Below are 19,550 nucleotides of genomic sequence, written 5' to 3' on the forward strand. Positions count from 1 at the left end.
GTATTGAACTCATATCTCTTCAATAGTTTAATACTGAAGGAAATTTTCAAAATTAAATGGATAAATATTTATAGTACTTTTGGAGAGTAGGGAGGCCCCACACCTGGTGATGCTCAGGGAACCTTATTGGTGCCAAGATTCAAACCAGAGATTGGGGGCTGGAGCGATAGCACAGTGGACAGGGCATTTGCCTTGCATGCGGCTGACCCAGGTTTGATTCCCAGCATCCCATATGGTTCCCCGAGCACCACCAGGAGTAATTCCTGAGTGCATGAGCCAGGAGTAACCTCTGTGCATCGCCAGGTGTGATCCCCCCCACAAAAAAAAAACATCAGAGTTGGGACCAAAACCACTGCTAGGTAAATGCCTTAAGTTGTATACTATTTCTCCAGCTCCCTATATTGTTATATTTTTTAAAAGTAGAGCCTGGCAAGCTGCTGAGAGTATATTGCCCACACGGCAAAGCCTGGCAAGCTACCCGTGACATATTCGATATGCCAAAAACAGTAACAACAAGTCTCACAATTTGTTGTGAGACCTGCTCTAGCAAATCGATGAACAACGGGAGGACAGTGCTACAATGCTACAGTGTCACTTCTTGATAGAAACAATAGTATATCAATTTCTATTTCTGAGAAAAATCAAGTTAACTTTTACTATGTTTGGCTGATTCACTTCACAGGAAAGAACTCAGTTTCGTAATTATTGATTAGATTATCATATCTAGACTCACTGTCTCACTAATATGTCTTCTTTTTTTTTTGCTTTTTGGGTCACACCCGGCAATACACAGGGGTTACTTCTGGCTCTACACTCAGGAATTACTCCTGGCGGTGCTGGGGGACCATATAGGATGCTGGGAATCTAACCCGGGTCGGCCGTGTGCAAGGCAAATGCCCTATCCGCTGTGCTATCGCTCCAACCCCACTAATGTTTTTAATCACAATGTGAATAAAAATAATCAAAATAAAAATCGTGGTTGACATATGAAACTTGTCTGTGGGCTAGGTAATGTAATAAGTAGTTACAAACATTATTTTGCTTACTCCTCACAATAATTCTTCAAAATAAATCACTGTCACTGTCACTGTCCTCCCGTTGTTCATCGATTTGCTCGAGCGGGCCCAGTAACGTCTCCATTGTGAGACTTTGTTATTACTGTGTTTGGCATATGGAATACATCACGGGGAGCTTGCCAGGCTCTGCCGCGCGGGCGAGATACTCTCGGGAGCTTGCCGGGCTCTCCGAGAGGGGCGGAGGAATCGAACTCGGATTGGCCATGTTGGCTGCACACAAGGCAAACGCCCTACCCGCTGTGCTATCGCTCCGCGCGGTACTTATATGGCAGTGCGAGCGGAGCGACGCCGAGGTTATGAGTTCGATCCTTACCTGGAGCACTTCAAGATAAATACTATTCACAAATTATCTCTCCAATAGAAATCTCCTAGCCTAGTAACTTAAATCTTCCTAAAATGTTAATAAAAAATATATCTTGGGGGATGGAGCGATACCACAGCAGGTAAGTTGTTTGCCTTGCATGCGGCCAAAAAGGGTTCAATTCCCAGCAACCCATATGGTCCCCCAAGCACCGCCAGGACTAACTCCTGAGTTCAAAGTCAGGAGTAACCCCTGTGCATCGCTGGGTGTGACCCAAAAAAGCCAAAAAAGAGAATATATCTTGTAGTTTATCTAATAGGATTTGAAGTTTTCTTTAAGTAATTACAACTGGGAAAATTGCAACTGGGGAAAAAGTCAAACATCTTGCTCAAGATGGCAACATTAAGTAGGGCTGAGCAAAAGATACAAACAGGCAGTCTGACTACACAGCCTCAGTAATTCCTTTTCTTTCTGCCCATCAAGGGATGCTCAAGGGCTATTCCTAGCTCTGTGATGGGTGGGGGGCGGGGGGTGTCAATCCTGACAGTGTCTGGGGGCCCTTGCAATTCTGGGAATGGAACCCAGACTTTCTGTATGTAAAGTAGGTGCTCAGTCCTGAGATGCCTTTGGGCACCTTAGCTCCTGGGCTACATCCCAGCAGTTTCTACTCAAGCAAGCTGGTGTCTCTCCAGCACCAGTGCAGTCTGCATTTTACCTACATTCCTAAACTGATGACAAAAAAAAAATGTACAACTCAAGGTTGACACAGACGAGAGGGAATAGCAATCAACTAGCAAGGTTTTACCTAGTACTACAATTAGCAGAACTTTTAATCCAGTCATTTGAAAACCACAATTCTGAACAACAGAAATATGTAGAAGTCAAAAAGGGCACATGACTGACAGTATTCTCTGTATTTAGTGAATTTGTAGTTGTTTTGTTTAATTTTTGTTTTAGGGCCACTTCTGGCCATGTCAGGACTTATTCCTAAATCTGCTTTTAGGGATCACTGCTGGTGTGGCTCAAGATCAAGCCTTGTCAGACGTGTGCTTGGGTCAGTCAAGTGCAAGTTACCATCTGCTGTATCATCTCTAAAAACTACTAAATTCGTAGTCTTTAGTGGGAAACTGATAATAGAACATGATGTTGGATAAGTTAGAAACATGTATTTTCCCCATGTGGCTAGCACACTTTTTAAAAAAATTTTATTTATTTATTTTGCCTTTTGGGTCACACCTGGCGATGCACAGGGGTTATCCCTGGCTCATGCACTCAGGAATTACTCCCGGTGGTGCTCAGGGGACCATATGGGATGCTGGGAATCGAACCCAGGTCGGACGCATGCAAGGCAAATGCCCTACCTGCTGTGCTATCACTCCAGCCCTAGCACAGTTTTAAACTGATGGTAGCACAGTTAGGTTTATTAAATAACTCCAGTACTGAGTGAAATGCAGCATCTCAGCTGGTTGTTTAGAATTAATTTAGTGGATCTATTCATGTATGATAAAGTCAGTGATTTTTTTAAGTCTCATTTTTTATTATATTTTGTAGTGCTGGAGTTTGAACCTTGAGCTTCATACATGCACAGCATGCACCATAGCACTAAAGTAAACCCCAGATCATTGGGTTCTCATTTTAAAGTGCTCAAATCAGCAATATCTAAGTAGCACTTCCATTGTGGCAATTAATGATAGTGAAGAATCAATCACGGTGGTCACAGGTATGTTATTCTCTTGATTCAGGAACACATTGATACAGCTCATCATTCTGCTAAATTGCCAAGAGTACAAAGACTCTTAAAGACTTCTTATTCTCTTATCTAATGGAACACAATTCAGTAATGTATTCTTAAAATAACCTAATTCACTTTGAGTTGTATAATGACAATGAAAATTTAGCTTTATGATGACTTCTTCAAATATTAAGTAATTCCAAACCACTCATCACAAGGATTCTGTAAAATGTTCAAAGACTGTTGAATGTCACCTAATCCTCCTGCCCCACAGATACTGATCTTTCATCAAGAAATGGAACCAAGGGGCCCAGGAATGAGTCAGTGGCAAAGGCTTACAAGCATGATGCCAAGCACTTGACCCCCAGTGTCCCCTCAAATACCAAGTGGTCTTGACACAACTAAAGTTATATAACCCCAGTGAGCACAACAACCAGAATGTGTGGTAGCATCACATGTAAAGCACGTGAGCCCCAGTGTGTGTGACTCCCGTTCATCAAAACACAGCTATAACAGAAAGGAAAAAAACATGTGTAGGAAGAAATGGAGCTACAGTGCTCTCAAAAACTGCACTTGAAATAATTAGTTTCCTTAGCTTCTCTTTTGGATAACTTTCTCTCCATCCTCACTCTACAAAGTCCTACATACCGAGAAGAGTCATAGCTACCTTCAACTTTGCTCAAACCAATTTCTTCTCTATCAGACAACTCAGAAATATTTTTTGAGATAACAGGTCAAACCCGGGTCGGCCGCATGTAAGGCAAATGCCCTACCCGCTGTGCTATTGCTCCAGCCCCAATAGTGTTATTTTTAATTATATTTCTGCTCTTAAAAATTATGATAACTTAGGGAATATGGTTTCAATAGTTAATGGCATTAACATTATTGGCATTGATGTCACTGCTCCCCCTCCCACCACCAAAATACCCAAGGCCCTTCACCGCTGTCCCTATATCACATCTGGTCTTTCTCTTCATTAGGAAACAATTTCTGAACTTAGTAATAGAAGTTCAATATAGAAATAAACATAGCTACATAGAGAGAAACATTTATGATAATTAAAATTCAGAACAAATGACTGAATTTTTGTATTCAACCTACTTGTTCAATTTTGTCATAACTTTTCATAAACCCTCTCATAAAAGATTTACAAACCCTTTTATTTTTAAATTGAATAAAACATAATTAAACCACAGTGCAACCTAATGTCTTCCAAAATGTTCTCCAAGGGGACTGGAGTGATTGTACAGTGGGTAGGGTGTTTGCCTTGCATGCAGCCGACCCGGGGTTCAATTCCCAGCATCCCATATGGTCCCCTGAGCACCTCCAGGAGTAATTCCCGAGTAAAGAGCCAGGAGTAATCCCTGTGCATCTCCTGGTGTGACCAAAAAAGAAAAAAAAAAAGTTCCAGAACCTAGACCTTTTGCTGCCTAATGACTTTGATAACAAAACATTCAGAATGAAAAAATAACGTTTTGGTTAAATGCTGATTTTTTTCAAACATATTGAAAAGACAGCAATGGTGGTGGAACACTGGCATAATCAGAAGGCCTGGGTGAGTAGCTGCTATTCAGCTGGTTGAGTAGATACACTGTCCTAGGAAAGTGAACTTCTGTGCACCTCAGTTTCCCTGTAGAACTCTCATAACTATGCTTTTCTCACTGCCAAATCAAATGGATGGCTCCCTTTGTCTGCATCCAACTGCCATGTCCGACAATCAAAGCCCCAGGCCTGTGCCCCACCCTCTCCCTGTGCCTGACTCATACTGTTCGCTTCTGTCTCCTTCTGGCACAGCTTTGCCTCTTGGCATTGCATAGGTGTAGAGGACCTGTTTTCAGTCTTTCCTCTCTTCTTCTACATTGTTTTCTTCACTGATTGATTACATGTTGGCAGTAATAAAATACACACTTTTAATTTTTTAAAATTTTTTCCCTGTGCTATCTCTCTGGCCACATTTTTTAAATTTAATTTTAATTAATTAATTTTTTTTATTAGTGAAACACCATGAGATACAGTTGTACACTTTCAAACTTTCATGTTGGGTTTCAGTTATACAATAATCAAGTCCTCATCCCTTCACCAGTGCACATTCTCCACCACCAACAATCATAGTAGCCCTCCTACCCCCACATCCCATCCCCCCACCCCACCTCTACATATTTTATTTTTATTTTATCTTTCCTCTGCCCCTCTCAGAGAGCCCGGCAAGCTACCGAGAGTTTCTTGCCCGCACGGCAGAGCCTGGCAAGCTCCCCGTGACGTATTCGATATGTCAAACACAGTAACAACAAAGTCTCCAATGGAGACGTTACTGGGCCCGCTCGAGCAAATCGATGAACAACGGGAGGACTGTGACCGTGACCATTTTATCTTTACCTGGACCGGAGCAAGAGCATAGCAGGTAGGGCCTTTGCCTTGCACACGGCCGACCTGAGTTAGATTTCTCCGCCCCTCTCAGAGAGCCTGGCAAGCAACCTAGAGTATTTTGCCTTCAAGGCAAAGCCTGGTAAGTTCCCCATAGCCTATTTGATATGCTAAAAACAGTAACAAGTCTCACAATGGAGACGTTACTGGTGCCTGCTCGAGCAAATCGATGGACAGCGCTACAGTGCCACAGTTTATCTTTACCAGCTGTGTTCAGGAGGACAGGAGTTCACATGGGGCAACATTTGGTCCCCATGGGGCCCAAAAGTTTGACACTCCATAGTGATGCTCCAACTGGCATTACTGGGGCTCACCAGAACCACCCCCACAGCACCAGTAATCAAGTTCAGGGCCCTGTGCTGGTGGGCAGCTCCAGCCTTGAAGCGATGTCCCCAGCCCACTTTCAGCAGTCTAAATGACCCCATCAGCTGCATCACTCTCACTTCCTCTCTCCCACTCAAACACTCATACTGAAATACGACCACAATCCAAGCGTTTGTACAGCTAGCTCCTAAGCTTAGCGTTCTTTCCCTGAGTTTATTCCTCCTCATTCCATCAGATAAACTGTCACTTTTCTCCAGGAAGCCAATTTTGACTCCACAAGCCTGGATGAGCACTTCTCCTATATGTTTCCATAGCATCTTTGATTGTAACATTTCCCTTTCTTGACTTCCTCCTCTTCCAGAATGAGTTATTTTGAGAATAGAGACTATCTTTTATACACTATTATATCCTTAGCACATGTGCCTGGCAGACAGAATGACAAGTTAAGTACTTAGTAAGCAGCTAATTACTGTCTGAATATTATGATGACCGTTGCACAGAAATAGTTCATGAGCAAAATATGCCATTAATTAACAGATGGTTATTAAGCAGGCACGCTGACAAGCATTAGGAAATAAACTCAAGGCTCACTTGCCAGCCCTGCTTCAGCATATCATGACCAAATCTCCCAGGAGATGCACACCAAGCTGCTAAACCTTATGGAAATGCTGCTTCCTGCTACTGAAAACCCGAGTGCCAACAGAAGGCAGGCAAGTCCTAAACCTGACAAATGAAGGCTCCAGCAGCAACTTCCACCTCTGCAGCTAGGGCTCAAGTCCACCGCCTCGTGAATATTCTCTACAGAGACATCAATTGATTGGTACTCTGATTGGTATCAGGTACCGGCGCCTTGACTGAGAACTCTTGGGGTATTTTTCAGAGTCGAGGTGGTTAGCCTCTTCCCCACCTCACATATTTCCAGAAGCCCCAGCACTCCCACACACCCTACACATCTACAATCTTGTCGACTCTTTGACCCAGACCATAGAAAGGAAATGTCTGGACCTGAATCAACAAAAAGCTTAATAAATTCTTAGATAAGGATTACCAACCCTGCAATCTGATATAACAATTTTCACATAAATTTATTTTCCAGATCCAGTGATATTAATACTGCAACTTCGTTATCTCATCGATTTTAATTCTAGAATTATATCAACAGTTGCCACTTTTTTTCTACATTAAGTAAAAAAATTAAAAATGAGAAAAAATAAATAAATGAACTCAACAGATAGGCATTATTTCTATTCTCAGGTTATCAGTCTTTGCAAAAATTCAATGAAAACCTCAGAATAGGATTTTGCTGTGTTTAGGTTTGGGGGCCACACCCAGAAGTTCTTAGGGCTTACTCCTGGCTCTATGCTCAGGGGTCATTCCTGTCAGGCTTCGGAGACCATATGTGGTGCCTGGGATATCAAACTTGGGTCAGCCATGTGCAGGACAAGCACCCTACCCACTGTACTATTTCTCCAACTCCTCAGAAAAGGATTTTTCAGGCCAGTCTGATTAGTATCCATATAAAGTTCTAACCTTGACCACACCTGATAAAAAAAATTAAAATCAGAATGCACCCTAGCACTGTCCTCCCATTGTTCATCGATTTGCTCCAGCGGGTACCATAACGTCTCCATTGTGAGACTTGTTGTTACTGTTTTTGGCATATCAAATACGCCACGAGGAGCTTGCCAGACTCTGCTGTGTGGGTGGGATACTCTCCGTAGCTTGCCGGGCTCTCCGAGGGGGGGGGCAGAGGAATCGAACCCGGATCGACGGAGTGCAAGGCAAATGCCCTACCAGCTGTGCTATTGCTCCAGCCCCAGAAAACATCAGTGAGTACTAAATTGTTTCTTCTTGACAGTGTACTAGAATTTATTCATGACATTATGAAGCTGCATTATACATCACCTTGAGAGCAAAGCCTAGATGTAACTTTGATGCATCATCTAAATGTATATATTCCCACACAGTTAAATAAATTGACTTCATGACTTAATAAAAAATGTAAAAATAAACACTGTCAACACTGTCTTTCCGTTGTTCATTGATTTTGCTCAAGCGGGCCCAGTAACGTCTCCATTTTGAGACTTCTTGTTACTGTGTTTGGCATATCGAATACATCATGGGTAGCTTGCCAGGCTTTGCCGTGTGGGTGAGATACTCTCGGCAGCTTGCCAGGCTCCCCAAGAGGGGCGGAGAAATTGAACCCGGCTCGGCCAGGCTGGCTGTGTGCAAGGCAAACGCCCTACTGCTGTGCTATCGCTCCAGTCCATAAAAATTTAAAAAAAAATTTTTTTTTTGATCCTTGGAGCCAAAACATAGTGAGCACTGCAACTGGGTATGCAACTCCCACTAACACCACAGCCAAGTGTTTGACCCTTGTTCATCATAACAATAACAAGAGAGGAAAGGGAAGGGGAAGTAAATACATAACCCCAGAGCCATCATGAAATGTTGGGTTTCTTTTTGCTTTTTGGGTCACACACAGCGATACACAAGGGTTACTCCTGGCTCTGCACTCAGGAATTACCCCTGGCAGTGCTCAGGGAACCAAATGGGATGCTGGGAATCGAACCCGGGTCTGCCGCATGCAAGGCAAACGTCCTACCTGCTGTGCTATTGCTCCAGCCACCCTGAAATGTTTTTTATATCTATGGTATGTGTAATCATCAACCAAAACCAAAAATATAAGAAAATTAAAAGGTAAAGGCCCTCCCATTGATCGTCGATTTGCTCGAGCGGGCCCAGTAACGTCTCCGTTGGAGACTTTGTTGTTACTGTGTTTGGCATATCGAATACTCTTGGTAGCTTGCCGGGCTCTCCGAGAGGGGCGGAGGAATCGAACTCAGGTTGGCCATGTTGGCCGCTTGTAAGGCGAACACCCTACCACTTGTAAGGCGAACGCCCTACCAGCCGGAGCGATAGCACAGCGGGTAGGGCATTCGCCTCGGACGCTGCCGACCTGGGTTCGATCCCCAGCATCCCATATTGTCCCACAAGCACCGCCAGGAGTAATTCCTGAGTGTAGAGCCACGACTAACCCCTGAGCATTGCTGGGTGTGACCCAAAAAGCAATAAGAAAATTATCCAATCTTTTCCCCAAGGTGCCAGAATCCAAGTGAACTCAACTTTAAATGCAGTTTCCTCAAGGGCTTTATTATTTTTATTATTATTATCGGCCACATCCAGCTGTGCTCAGAGATTACTCCTGGCTCTGCTTTCGGGGTTCACTCCTGGAGGTGTTTCAGAGACCAGATGCTTCCAGAGACCAGATACTGGAAATGAAACCCAGGTCAGTCACATGCAGGGCAAGTGCCCCAGCATTGTTTTGTGTGGTGTTTAAGAGTTTTTATTTATTTGTTTGTTTGTTTTTGCTTTTTGGGTCACAACCGGCAGTGCTCAGGGGTTACTCCTGGCTCTGCACTCAGGAATTACTCCTGGTAGTGCTTGGGCAACTAGATAGGTTCAATGCCAGGGATTGAACCCAGGTCGGCCACATGCAAGCCCTACCTGCTGTACTATCACTCCAGCCCCTAAGTACCCTAGCATTATACTATCTCTCCAGCCTGGTTTCTCCAAAAGGTCTTAATACATAGTACCAGAATAACTGTTTCAAATATAAATTATTTTTTAAGGTTCATTTTTATTTACTTATTTATTTATTTTGCTTTTTGGGTCACACCTGGCATTGCACAAGGGGTACTCCTGGCTCATTCACTCAGGAATTACTACTGGTGGTGCTTGGGGGACCATATGGGTTGCTGGTAATTGAACACGGGTCCATCGCATGGAAGGCAAATGCCCTACCTGCTGTGCTATGGCTCCAGCCCCTCAAGAATAAATTATTAATAAATTATGTTTTAAATGGTTTGCAGAGGCAACTTCTAGCCCTAATTCTTTTCATTTCTTCTGCTAGGGAACAGCTTGCCTGCTTTTCTTCCTCCACCCTGACCTGCCATGCTGTTCACTTAGTTCCTGCATTCTCTACTCTTCTGTGCTCCTTAGCTCTGTTCTATCACTCCAGCTTTGAGACTGTGACCTGCAGAAGGCCATGAACTGGAACTGACATTCCTGTCGGTGCTTGCTGGGCCTTCCCTTTAGTGGGTCTGATCAGACTCAGGATTTGCTAGTCACTCCCCACTGTGTCAGTGTTCCACTTAGACCAATATACCTATGAGCCTTTTTCCACATCCCAAATAAGTTTATGAATCTTTTTCTTCCCTTCCCTTTGTTATTGATGCAATGTCTGATGGCTGGGGCTCACACACATGCTGAGTTTTGGTACCTTCAGTTTGCAGTGCTCCAGGATTTCACACTTTTCATTGCGAGGCTTCACACATGCTTATCAGAAGCCATACTGCTTTGATTGTGGTGTTCAAGCACATTCTGAACTTAATATTTGCTGGGGGACACATTCCTGGTCACAGTACGTGCATGTCTTTAAATCATGGTCCTCACACACAACTAGATATAGTGGGCTGGAGATCGTGCACTGTTGGGCAATGGGGGTCCCAGAAAGCGCGGTGCGGCTCGGCACAGGTGCACAGCACCAGGATTAAATCCAATGTTTCAGGCTTGCGAGACAGGTGCTACTTGCCACTGAGCTATCCCCTAGAGCCCCAAGAGAGGCTTTTACTCCCTCCATCTGTCCCCTTCTCTTGATTGTTGGTGATGTTGTTGGTGGTCCCATGCCTGCATGGATACACACCACACACACACACACAAAATACACATCTGCTGTCTTTGAATCATGTTGCTCATAGATGATGCACACATATTTTAGCTGTAGTGCTCCCTGGGGATGGTCACACAACAGGCTGCAATGCTTGCCAAGTTCCTTGAGCTGCCCACCACAATTTGTACTCCTGTATTCGCAGTGTTTGCACACATGCTCTTTAGTTATGATCAAACATGTTAACTGAGGCACATAAGTTATAGTTGTAGTGCTCGCTCCAGTACTCACACATGCACACCAGGGGATCACATCTCGTTCTGTGGAGCTTACACACACATGGCTGTAATAAGGCTGGAACTTACTTGCAACTCAAACAACACGGATAGCAGAACTTCCAGAGTTCCTCAGGATGAATGTGAGGATCAGGGATTTGGATTTGGGCTCCCAAGATTACTCTATAGCCACTTATTTATCAGTGAGCTCTTTTCATAAACTAAATATAACTGAAATGGGGAGCTATTTTCATTTTCACCCAAACTCAACTGTGTTTTTTTGTCCTCCCTCAGACTCTGACATCTCTAAATGGGCTCAGGCTTGTAGGTGTTAGAACCCAAGGAAAGAAATTAGGGCCCACTTGCATAGGAGACCTGCTTTATAATCTTAAATTGATGAGTTCAATCCCCGGGACCCACACACACACCCCACAAGTGGAATCCTGGCATCTCTGCAGTTTGAAGCCACAGATGATTTTCAGTTACAACCAGGTGTGTGAAGCACACAGTAAAGGCGTGTGACCCCCGTGAGCACCAGTGAGGGGAAGTGAGAGCATCATAGCTGGATTTCTTCGAGCACCACAGCTAAAAGGTGAGCAACACAAACTGATGTACAACTCTCGGCAAGCAGCATAGTTAAAATGTGTGGATCACTGCGGCCAGGTATGTGTGTTGACCCCTATTGTGTGACCCCCATTTAGCACAACAATATCAACAGCAATGAAGGGGAGGGGAATCATTTTTTGTATTGTCAACACCCCCCCCCCCAAAACACACACCAGACTGGAGTCTAATCTATTTTCTTTCTTGTTTGCTTGGTTTTGGGTCACAGCCAGTGACTGGAAGCTGCTACTCGTGTAATGTTTGGGTGGGGGGATCGCTTTCTGGTAGTGCTCTGGGGACCATGCTGTGCCAGGGAACAAACCAGGGCCTTCTGCATGTGAAGCATCCATTCTGGTCCTTTGGTCTATTTTCCCAGTCTCTAATCTATCCTTTGGATTTAGTTTTTTATTATAGAAATGTTTAGTCATATGCACAGTTAGATGGAATTGATGTGCTTTTTTGTGCTTTGTGAATGTTACATGAACTGAGTCAGACAGTAAAAGACAAATACCAGATGATTTTGCTCATATGTGGAGTGCAAAGAAACAAAGGAATTATGCAATCCCCAATGGAAACAAATTTTGAGACATAATCAATAGAACTGGGAGAGGAGAGAGCTTAAGGGTGTGAGAAGAGGAAGGGATCATGGAAGGATTGATGAAGCAGCACTGAAGCTGAAATCAATGAATTCCATACTATTGTAAATAATACCTCAATAGAAATAAATAAAACTGTAAAAAGACCTATGAATTATGGAATGATTCTCAATATTTTGGGTCTTAAGGCCTCATTCCTAGGCCTATTACTGAGAGCCCTTGAAAGTTTTTGTTTATTTGAATGAATTATATCTATAGATATTTAATGTACTTAAAATTAAAAAGAAAATTTAAATATATATTACAAAATCATGTAAAATAACAGTTACAGCATGTACCAACATGGTATATGAATAGTAACAGAAAATAACTATTTAAAAAATAATTAGCAGGGTTGGAATGACAGTACATTGGTTAGGACATTTGCTTTGCACACAGCTGGTGCAGGTTTGATCTGTGACATCCTATATGGCCACTGGAACCCTCCCAGGAGTGATCCCTGAGTGCAGAGCCAGGAGTAAGCTCTGAGAACAGCCAGGTATAGTCCCCCCCAAATCTAATAATAAAAATTAGTAAGAATGTGGAACTGTTTTGAAAGTTTTGCATATCTCTTTAATGTCTAGATTAATAAAGAGAAGCACATTCTCATATATGCTTTTGCATTTCATCATTGCATACAATTTTGTTCTAAAGTTTCAAACTATTGTGTGATAATGAGTTTTTATTTTGGGGCTTGCAGGTCACAGCTGGTGGTGCTCAGGACATACTCCTGGCTCTGTGCTCATGAAACCGGGATCAGTGATGCGCCAGACAAGTGCCTCATAATCTTGGTACTATTTCTTCAGCCCTGATAATGTTAGTTTGATGAAGTATAAAAAGAAAATACAGCCTCATACAGGCATGAAGTTGGACAAGGAAGGATTTTACTGAACACCTCAAGAGTCTGGATATAGAGATCAATGAGATGAAGTACTCTCACTATATTTTAGAAAACTAAATGAATTTTGATAGAACAGTAATTCCTATACTTAGTATACTCAAGAAATCGGAATGCCAAAGGATTTTATATCTGGAATCTTACAGACTAGTATGAAATGACTTAATTCAGATCAGGCAGATGCAGTATCTTTGGTCACCTTACAGGGGCAGCAGCAACACAGCAATTCAGTCCCACACGTTTATAAGTGTCCACGAGCTCAGACTAGCCAGTGAATTTTATTAAGAATGAGTAGCACTGTAGCACTACTCATTCTTAATAAAATTGTTTATCGATTTGCTCGAGCGGACCCAGTAACGTCTCCATTGTGAGACTTGTTACTGTGCTTTGGCATATTGAATACGTCACGGGTAATTTGCCAGGCTTTGAGAAGAAAAAAAATAGTGACTAAAAGATAAAGTTAAATTAGTTAACAAGAATTTGGTTATAATAAAGAAGGTTGGAGTGATTAAATAATGTCATACCAGGATGTTATGTATTTATATTAAATGAAGATAATTAGTAACCATGACAAGTTTCAAAAGGAATATTGCAATTTTACTATGGTCATAACTAACTATATTTAAAAGGGAGTAAGTACGATTATAGTTTCTGCGCTAAAGAAACTTGGAAAAGTTGTGGAAAAGACTATAGTGGGGCTTAGTGAAGGTTCCACAGAAATGGTGACATTGAAGTCATACATTGAGTTATACTTTATAGGATTTCATAATCCTGGAAGAAGAAAATAGGGGGAAGGGCATTCAGGAAAAAGAATAACCAAAAACAAAATACCAATGTTGGGTGACCCACAGCCTCCAAACTTGAGAGGCTGTAAATTTTCTAGTAAAACCATGGTAAGAGAAAAAAAGACAGAATGAGCATAAACTGGGAAGCTTTAAAAATACATGTAAGAAAAATTCAGACATTTTCTAAGTCTAACCTGTGGGCAAACCAGGCAATGCAAACTTCAAGCAACAATGTATCCTGATGAGATACATATTCTAGAAAGGAAGAAAGAGATTCTGACTGTAGAAAATAGAGCAAAAGGGAGAAAGACTATGGCGCGAGGACAGGCACAATAATCCTGGCAGGAGGTGATAAGGTGGCCTGACTTGAAGAAGTGGCATTAGGAATGACAAGCTGAAACAGAAGTGCGATTGACAGGATTTGGTGATCCATTCATCCACCTCTTTAACAAGCATTTTTGAAGCTCCTACTCTGTGCCAGACAGGATCCTTCACAATGGGAGGCTGTAGGTGAAGTAAAGACAGGTTGTGGATACTTACATCGTAATGGGGGCAAGATGGCAAGCCTTTTTGGCCAATTAGATTTGGAGGGGCTGAGGTGAGAAGACGAGTACTGTCAAGAATTAATCCAAGGCTTCTATTTTGAGCATATGGGTGAATAGGTTTAAACATTAACACTGAATTTAAAAGCTTGCCTAAGGGGTGCAGAAATGAGTTCAGTTTCAAATAGGTTTCTTATCTGTCATAACTATATGGGAATGGTGATGAATTTTTAAAGCTTGCTATCTAAGAATTTGAAAGATACTTTAACTTTAACTCCAGTTCCCCCATATACCATATTAAAAATGTGAGGCAAAAAGGGACTAGTGATTATCCAAGGTTTCAAGCTGTTCACTAAAAGAACAAAGAACAGGATTCTAGGGTTTTATTTTTTTGCTTTCAGTTAACTGCTCATTTTTCTCTATCATCCTTTCCCCTCCCTCCCCCCCTCCTTCCTTCCCTCCCTTCCTTCCTTGCTTCCCTGCTTCCTTCTTTCTTTCTGGAGCCCCAGAAAGGAAACAGGATCAGACAGGGGTCAAGGTTGGAAAAGGTGGAGAAACACTGCTCTCAGGAATTGGAAAAACTTTGACAAACACCTCCAGGTTTGGAGACAAATCAGTATTCAATAGGAGGTCTTAGGAACAATTCTCTTCCAAGAATATCTACCCTGTGCTTTCTAAAATTCCATGTTATATAGTTGTACATGTATAATTTTGGGGGTAAGATTTTGGGTCACAGCTGTGATACTGGAAGCTACTCTTGCTGATACTCGGGGTAGCGCCTCTGGGTGCTCAGGAGATCCTGAGGCACTACGGATCAAACCTAGACTTTCTTCCCATTGCCTATGATCACATCATTTAACGAGAACTGCTAACCTAAACACAGCCAAAACAGACAAGGCTGAGGTTCTGAATGCCAAGTCCAACAGATTTCCCATGCTATCTTAATTTCAGATTTGCTTTAAACCTTAGATTCAAGTGTCCAGGGTCAGGCAATGTAGATGGAAGCTAAGTTAATGTTACGTAATTGACAGTCAAATAAATGAGCAGTGATTTGTAAAACAACAGGAATGGTGGAGATCTTTAATGGTGAGAAGGTGCTCTATGGGGGACAGGGGCAGCCAGCTCCTGTTTTGTACAGACCAATGTTGATATGAAGAAAGGCAAACCCAGTTTTGCCCAGATCTTCTGGTTTTTCAAGAGAAGATAAGCCCATACTTTAAGATAACATATATACATTTTTTTAAAAAAGGACTATGTAACTGAAATTGGTTTGTTTGTTTGTTTATTTTGCTTTTTGGATCACATCCAGCAATGCTCAGGGATTACTCCTGGCTCTGCACTCAGGAATTACTCCTGGCGGTGCTGGGTGGACCATATAAGATGCCAGGAATTGAACCCGTGTCAGCCACATGCAAGGCAAATGTCCTACCCACTGTTCTATGGTTCCAACCCCTGAAAGTGGCTTTTTCACTGCTGATTTGTTACCCCCAACTGCAATGAACAGGCAGCAATAAGAAAGTGGGAAGAGACATAGATAAAGCATAGATAAAGGAGGCCTGTCTCCCCCACAGAGAGAAAAGCAAAATCACAGGGAAGGAAAAGACAAGAAGAGATACAGAAAGTCAGTTCTCGCTTACCCCAAAATCAGGCCTAAAGAGCCCTAATCTATTTGTCTTCTGATTTGAGGACAGGAAAGGAACATGAAGCTGGTGGGAGAAACAATTGTTGTATGCTCACAAACTCTGGATGGCAGAGTTTTTATGAAATGTTTTGATTTATATAATTTTACTGAGATATGGCAATGCAAGAAAAAAATCCTAAGCATGGGGAAAGAAGGAAATATATCAAGATAGAAATAGAAGAGGCATCAGATTTGTGACTTCGTTTCTATTTGCCCTGATTTTGAGGATGGGTGCCTTGGGGGTAACACCTGGTTGTGCTCAGTGCTTACTCCTGGCTCTATACTCAGGGACCAGGGCTCACAGGACTAGATATGGTGCTGGGGATCAACCCCAGGTCCATCATGTACAAGGAAAGTGCCCTACCCATTATACTATCACTTTAGCCCTCACCATGATGTTTAACCACAAACCATTTTTTAAACTGTGTTTTGTTACTGTTGGGTTTTTTTGAGGGGAGGGGTGGGTGGGAAGTGGGGGTGTTATCCAAGTGTTCTTAGGAGGTCTGAACACCCCCACTAGGAATTCTTGGCCAGCTGAGCTCTGGTTCCCAAAAGTTCAACTCAAGTACCTGAGAACCCAACCCTGCTCCAGCCCTTCAGTGCAGGGGATGGTTGGGCCACCCCAGGCCACGTTTCTGATGCTGGGGGCATCTGGGGACCACCCGGCAGTGCTCAAAGTTTTCCAGGGCTATACCTAGCCATGCTCAGATGGCTCTGGGAATCAAACCACAGCTCTATCTCTGGACCTTTAGCCCCCTGCTTTCATAATAAATTTGAGTAAAAGTTAAGTAAGTTGTGTTTCTGGATAAGAAAATTCATCCATCCTAGAGTGCTGAAAGTATATCATCATAAACCAAGCTAATCTAGGGACTGAATATTTAAAGCAGAAAAGTATAACAGTTTCAAGCATCTGTAAATAATACACAATGTGGCAATTACGAAAATGGAATAAAGAAAATATTTAAAAATACTATACAGGTGATAAAGACAATAGATTGGTTTAGAACAAAAATGCACAGAATTGTTGAGAATGCTGCAGAATGCCCTTATGTGAACCCTGGGCATGTAGTGCAGTGGGTCACAAAAGCTACAAACCTTAGTGCTCAGAATGAGGGGGAGGTATATAAGGACTGGGGATATGGAGCCCCTGGCCCAGTGCTCCAGCTCTTTCTCCCTCCTTTGTTCTATTTTGTATTTATGCCCTATATACTCTAAAGGGTACTCAGTGGTCTTTGGATGTAACAAAGACAACTGTTATGTCCCCTACCTCCAAACCAAATATTTCAGGGTGATCTACATTTCCAATTAATCTTTTTTCAAATGTTAAGTGTTCAATCTCTTCATAAATGAAATCCTAACCTAAATTCTTCAAGTGTAATTTCAGGGGAAAAATACTGTTAAAAAAAACCTAGATAAAGCATTCCTTTGTTGGTGCTAAATATAGCCATCTCAAGATGACATACATTTTGACAATGATCAGTCTTACCTATCAAATTTTCAAATATAGCACAGAATCCCTTTTAAGGTGAGCAAGAAAAATCGCTATTCACTACATTTCAGTTCCAAAGTGTGAATCTTCAATTAAACTGAATTGCATCATTAACAATAGTGAGGAAAACTGGACTTGAAGGAATTTTTTGGTTGTTTTTGCTTAGGCTTCTTAAGGGCAGTGTTACATAAATAAAATATAGAATTGTACCCACTTTTTCTTTAAATTATTCCTGTCAAAATATAGTTAACTGCTAATAACTGTCAGAAGGAATTTTAACTGCATTCAACAATGAAAAAAATCACATCTTAAATATACTCAAATTTTTCCATCTTAACTAAAAAGAAATTCAGAGAGTTCCATGTGTTTTGAGTTTTCTTATGACAACAATTTAACCTGTAAAAAAGGGTGTGGAGGGAGGAAATAACATGTGAGAGGGAATAACATGTGACTAAGAGAACATCAATTTGTAAGTTTACTTAATCATACTACCCATCACATAGTTATGGTGGGACTAGAGGCCCGTCCATGAGCTCATTAACAAATATTAGCTGATGAATGATTGCTGCTTAGTCTCATAGTGGCTTACTTCTCTTATCTACCTGCCTTTTTCCCAAGGACAGACATTTTGTTAGGACATATTCTTATGCTATTTTTACCTTGTGTGTTCCCTCTCTCTCTCCCTCTCTCCCTCCCTCTCTCTCCGTCTCTCTGTGTCTCTGGTTCTCTCTCTCTCTCTCTCTCTCTCTCTCTCTCTCTCTCTCTCTCTCTCTCTCACACACACACACACACACACACACAGACACGCACACACTTGCACACACGCACACACACTCTGTGCGCTTTATGAACCCCAGCTACTGCAACCCCGTTGGCTTTTGCCCATTGCCACTAGCTGTAACTGCCAGGTGGGTGCAGAGCAGCGCACAGTCCACGTTTGGCACCGGGGCGAGCATCTCGGTCTGGAGCCCGGGTCGCTGCTGCAGTCCCAGCGCCCCATAGCTCCATCCCGACCGGGCTACCCGTTCCCCAGGTCACAGCTCACTCCCCAGCCTCCCGGGGCCCTGCAGGACGCAGATTGAGACAGTGCTGGGAACACGTGGTGGCGGTGGCGGTAGTGGTGGGTCAGGGTGTGTGTGTGGGGGGGGGGAGGGGGAACGATGCTGAACTTGAGCCGCCGCCGGGACCCCCAGGAGGGGCGAGCACCAAGGGCGAGCGTCCAGTGCGCGCAGGGGTGGGTAGAGGTGCTTTCCCTGGCGCAGCGGGAGCGCCCCTCCCCCCGCACCGAAACTCAGTCCCCGCGGACCCGCGGCCGGACACCGGGCAGCGGAGGGACAGGCAGCCGCGGGTGCGCGCTCGGCTGAGCCCGCAGGACCGGGTCCGAGCACCGGGCGCCGCGCCGCGGCTGCACGCAGGTCGCCCGCTCGGTGGCAGCTCCGGCGCGCGTTCCCCGCAGCCCCGACCCCCTCCCCCGGCCCCTCGGTGCCCCCCACTCCCACCCCCGAAGCCCTCCCCGGGTCCCCTCACCGGCCGGGAGCCTGCGGTGAGCGACGACGGTGGCTGCGCGGGGCGCGCCCGAAGCGGGCCGGGGTCTGGCTGCTGCGCGGCCGCCGGGAGCGTCTGGCTGCTGTGGCCGCCGCCGTCTCCCCCAGCAAGTTTCCATAAAAGTCCTGGTGCGCAGCCGGTTCCCGCATTCCAGGCGGGCCCGGAGCGGCTGCAGCTGTTCCAGAGCGCTGAGCCAGGCCCCCGCCCCCACCTCCGCCGTGTCGCCGGGAGAGGGGTGCAGGGCGGAGTCGGGCAGAGGACGGCGGGGGTGCCCGCTTGCTTCTTGCCCGCCGCGCCCGGCTCGGGACCCCATGTACCCCACGCTCTGAGCCCGGCCCGGGGAGGCTGCGACTCTCCCAGGCGGGAAACACACACACACACACACACACACACACACACACACACACACACACACACACACACACACACACACTCCTCTTCGGGATTGGGGTTCGTGAACGCGCTGCGCGCTGGCCTGGGCTCTCCCGGCTTCTCTCACCTGCCCCGACCACTCCCGACTCTTCTTCACTCGAACCTGCCGCCGACTTTGCTTTGGTTTTGTGGTCACTGC

The 19,550-nt window shown here is 44.1% G+C and overlaps 1 protein-coding gene across 3 annotated transcripts in view; it reads right to left on the reverse strand.

The window, feature by feature from the left end:
- Nucleotides 1-19,222, reverse strand: part of NEXN (nexilin F-actin binding protein) — a 54,122-nt gene extending 34,900 nt beyond the window's left edge. For all 3 annotated transcript variants that reach the window (XM_056123755.1, XM_056123754.1, XM_056123753.1), the window contains exon 1: nt 18,962-19,222. The gene's annotated coding sequence lies outside the window, so the exon portion shown is untranslated. The remainder of the gene's footprint in view (nt 1-18,961) is intronic.
- Between the last annotated feature and the right edge of the window lie 328 nt (nt 19,223-19,550).

Source organism: Sorex fumeus, unplaced genomic scaffold (assembly GCF_029834395.1).
Source record: "Sorex fumeus unplaced genomic scaffold, SorFum_2.1 ptg000047l, whole genome shotgun sequence".
In the NCBI taxonomy this organism is placed as follows: domain Eukaryota; kingdom Metazoa; phylum Chordata; class Mammalia; order Eulipotyphla; family Soricidae; genus Sorex; species Sorex fumeus.